Consider the following 5,144-nt stretch of genomic DNA (forward strand, 5'->3'; position numbering starts at 1 on the left):
GACTACACACGGAGCTCGATTCACTCCTGAAAGAGACTTATGTTTGTGTGAAGTGTCTGAGTAATGTTTCTGTCTCTAAAATCTCCTGTGTATCCTTGCAACTCTGTTACCCAAGCGTGACAGCGTATGTGGATTTAATTTCACCAAACAACAAATCTTTTCATTCTCGCGGATACGCCTCTTCACTGGCAAGAAACACTATTTTTCCATGATGGCAACATGAATTAGACGATCTACAAGCCACCGACTTAAAGTTTAAATCCAAGCAATATATTCAGTCTCTTTTCACTGTTTACACATTATTTCACCGAGTAATAATTTCTGTTTGTTTGTGCTAATGCAATCTTTACTATCATTTTTTGTAGACTTTCGAATTTTTGTGCTTCCGTTATCTCTAACCTACTCTGCATGTGTAAGGTGCCAACGTTTTTGAATTCTTTATGGCGTTCTACTTTGTCATCTACTATTTGTCTCATTGAACTTGAAAGTGTCTCTCTGGGAAAGTCACATCTCGTCACTCTGAAAAAGCCTCATCTTGTCCCAAGGTTTTTTTGTATAATAGAGCAGGGGTGTCAAACCCCCAGTCCTGAGGGCTGTTCCACGAAGCGAGCTAACCTCAAAATCCAGGTTTATTTCGATAATCCCGGTTTAATTTCTCGAAATTCGGTTCCACGAACGAGGCTAACCTGAAGCTCCGCTCAATTACTATGTCAACATATGCTCTTGGACAAGCCTGCTCCGTGGCAGGTTAGTTGTGAAGCTTAGCTTAGCTTGATGAATATGATTGGACAAGCCATGTGATGTCACAGCACGACATTCTGCGTGGCTGGGATTATTCTGCTGCTGTTCTCTCCCTCTTTCGCACACATCGACCCTCCAATATAAAATTATTACAGATTACATGCAGGCGATTCTAATTACTTAGAAAGTATAAAATGACAAGGAGTGCATTGAAGGCTTTTACATGAATAACCATGGCGTGCCCATTTATTCATAATCCAGTTGATGAGGGAGCGAGGCTCATTCGTAGAGCTTTAAGGCAACAGGTTCCACAATTACTTCGCCCAGGATAGATCCGTTGCATTTTGGGATGATTATTTATACGAGCTATAGATTTAGTAGACACAGTATTGCATATTTGTGTCAGTTATTGGAACCTTACATTTCTAAAAACACACGTCGCTCTAAAGCCCTTACGGTTGCACAGTCTTTGTGTATCGCTTTGCGTTATTTTGCCAGTGGTTCATTTCTGTACAGTGTGGGGGATGCTGAACATTTAAGCAAAGCTACAGTGTGCCGTGAAATCAGGAAGGTTTGCGTTGCATTAAAGTCCTTTTAAATATATTCATTACCTTTCCTGGCCACCGAGGAATTCTTGCCATTAAGGAAACTTTCTTTGGAATTAATGGTGCTTAATCTTTAAACATCTACTCATTTACAGCACATAAATCATTACCTGATAAGTAACTGAATTTAATTTGTCAGGCTTTCCTAACGTCATTGGAGCCATTGACTGTACACACGTGAGGATAAAGGCTCCAGCAGGTCCAACAGAGCCTGATTACATAAACCGCAAATCATATCACAGTATTAATGTACAGGTAAGTACTGATAATATCTCACATTTATATACAAGAGGTGAAAGTGTAGTCGTCCAACATTAGCAATGTATGTCATTACCATTTCCTAAAATGTTTCAGATGGTATGCACTGCTGAACATCTAATTTCAAACATTGTGGCAAAATGGCCAGGATCAGTACATGATGCCAGAATTTTTCATGAGTCTTCACTGGCTCAAAGCCTCAGACAAGGCAAGTCAACTAAAATTCACAAATATACTATAGTTTATTATACTACAGTCTAATGTGTCTACTTTCCATTATAGGAATTTTTCCTGGTGTGCTGCTTGGTGACAGAGGATACCCATGTCTACCGTTTCTTCTCACACCATATACAGATCCTGCAACACAAGCAGAAAGACATTTCAACCATGCCCATTGTAAGACAAGGGCACACATTGAAATGACATTTGGACAGTTAAAATCTCAGAGTTACACCAGACAGAGCGTGTGACATTGTAGTAGCCTGTGCAGTTTTGCATAATGTGGCAATACTGCAGCAGGAGCGTATGCCAATAATGACGCATTCTTCACTTGCTGCCAGGACCTTTTCGTTCCACTCATGTTGCTCCTGAAACCAAGCATTATTAATAATTATATTAATAATTACAATTATATATCACTGTTTATCCAAGATGAACCCATATAATTAACATGCTGTCCTGTTTATCAATGTGTTAAAATAACCTTAAAGTACCTTACAACTGGTAACAAAATGCATATGTAAAAGGAAATTTTAATGACTATACATTTTGAAGGCTTGAAACTGTTCTCATTTAGTTGTTAAATAGTTTGACATCCTTAACACAAAAGTTACTAAAATCATGTTCTTACGCATTTAACTTGTCAGCTATTTTCTGCCATGCAGCCTCACGAGCTTTGATAATACAGCTCGTGTTCCCCTTTCTAGTTATTATAGCTTTGTAGTCCTCATAGGCTTGTAATAATAATTCTTGCTCCGCCTGCAAAAAAAACGCAGCTCTTTCCTTAGTTTCCATTCTTACTTATCCAGCATCGATTAACAAGGCTGCCTTTTATATCGCGTGGACGCGCACGAGCTTCGCTTATCAAGCTTGGCTTGAATTAGCGGAGATTAAATACACCTGAATTTTGTTCGTGGAACTCAATGAGCCTGAAGTGAACTGTTAGGCTAACTCAAGCGAGGCTATTACAAATAATCCTCGATTTTATAAGCTCGCTTCGTGGAACAGCCCCCTGGAGGGCCGCAGTGGCTGCAGGTTTTCATTCTTACCATCTTCTTAATTAGTGACCAGTTTCTGCTGCTAATTACTTCTTTTAATTAACTTGACTCAGGCCCTTTTGTTGTTTATTTTTCTTTAATTAGCAGCCAAACAATAATGAGACACAAAACAAGCCACCACATCACACAATATCTGAAAATAAAGAAAGGTGAAGGTCTCAGTAAGGTTGATCTCTCAACTCACCAAAACACTTTGACGATGTTCTTATGAAAAACAGAAAATCAACAGTTTTGGAAATGTCAGCTGTGGCAGAACGAGAGTAACAACAAGCCGTGGAATTAAACAACAGGTTTAATTAACAGCAAGAACTGGCTTCTCATTAAGAAACTGGTTGGAGTTTGAAGCCCCAGTTTAGTTGGCTCGTTTCACGTTTCATTTCTGTTTGGCTGCCATTTAATGAGGGAACAAATCAATTCCGAGGACTGAATCCTTCTAACAGGGCTATTAAAATGTAAATTAGCAGTGAAAACAGGTCACTGATTAAGAAAAGGGTTAGAATGAAAACCTGTAGCCGCTGTTTCCCTCCAGGCCTGGAGTTCGACACCTGTGTAATAGAGAGACAACTGAAAACATTTCTTTTTAAACAGGCATTTAATCAGTGCTGAGTAGTTCCTGTTTGTTTATTTACTATTTTTATTGTTGTACTTGTATTGTATTGCTGTTCAGCAATCTGTGAGCTTGTGTCTGTGAAGGGCGCTATATAAATAAACTACTACTACTACCACTGTGCCACAAAGTTTTTTTTAATAATATTAGCAATTATGTACAGTCATATGAAAAAGTTTAGGAACCCCTCTCAGCCCGCATAATAATTGACTCTACTGGTATGTCTTTCATTACCTAGGAACATCTCAGTAGTGGGATGTTTCTCGAACAAAGATTTTTAGTGACGTAGTATTTAGTTGTATGAAATTAAATCAAATGTAAAAAACTAGCTATGCACAAATGTGGGTCCCCTTGTCATTGTGTTGATTTGAATGCCTGTCACGGCTCAATGCTGATGACTTGCAACACCAAATTGGTTGGATGAGCTCGTTAGCCTTGAACTTTATAGGCAGGTGTCCATCATGAGTGGTCAAAGGTATTTAAGGAGGTCAATTGCAAATTGTGCTTCCCTTTGACTCTCCTCTGAAGAGTGACAGACAGCATGGGATCCTCAAAGCAACTCTCCAAAGATCTGAAAACAAAGATTGTTGAGTCTCATGGTTTAGAGGAAGGCTACAAAAAGCCATCTCAGAGGTTTAAACTGTCAGTTTCAACTGTAAGGAATGGAATCGGGAAATGGAAGGCCACAGGCACAGTTGCTGTTAAACCCAGCAGGTCTGGCAGGCCAAGAAATATGCAGGAGCGGCATATGAGCAGGATTGTGAGAATGTGACAGACAACCCATAGATCACCTCCAAAGACCTGCAAGAACATCTCACTGCAGATGGTGTGTCTGTACATCGTTCTACAATTAGGCGCAATTTGCACAAAGAACATCTATATGGCAGGGTGATGAGACAGAAGCCCTTACTGCACTCACTCCACAAACAGAGTCACTTGTTGTATCAAATGCTCATTTAGACAAGCCAGATTCATTCTGGAACAAAGTGCTTTGGACTGACGAGACACAAATTGAGTTATTTGGTCAAAACAAAAAGTGCTTTGCATGACGGAAGAAGAACACCGCATTACAAGAAAACCACCTGCTACCTCCTGTCAAATTTGGTGGAGGTCCCATCATGCTGTGGGGCTGTGTGGCTACTTCAGGGACTGTGGCCCTTGTTAAAGTCGAGGGTCAGATGAATTCAACCCAATATCAACAAATTCTTCAGGATAATGTTCAAGCATCAGTCACAAAGTTGAAGTTACGCAGGGGTTGGATATGCCAACAAGACAATGACCCAAAACACAGTTGGAAATCTACAAAGGGGAAGTGCAATGTTCTGGAATGGCCGTCACAGTCCCCTGACTTGAATATCATCAAAAGTCTATGGGATGATTTGAAGCAGGCTGTCCATGCTTGGCAGACATCAAACTGGAGAGATTTTGTATGAAGAATGGTCAGAAATACCTCCATCCAGAATCCAGACACTCATCACAGGCTATAGGAGGACAGCGTCTGGAGGCTGTTAGATTTGAAAAGGAGGCTCAACTAAGTATTGATGTCATATCTCTGTTGGGTGCCCAAATGTATGCACCTGTCTAATTTTCTTATGATGCATATTGCATATTTTCTGTTAATCCAATAAACTTAATGTCACTGCTGACATCCTACTG

The sequence above is a fragment of the Polypterus senegalus genome, chromosome 9 (genome assembly GCF_016835505.1).
Source record: "Polypterus senegalus isolate Bchr_013 chromosome 9, ASM1683550v1, whole genome shotgun sequence".
NCBI classification, from domain to species: Eukaryota; Metazoa; Chordata; class Cladistia; order Polypteriformes; family Polypteridae; genus Polypterus; species Polypterus senegalus.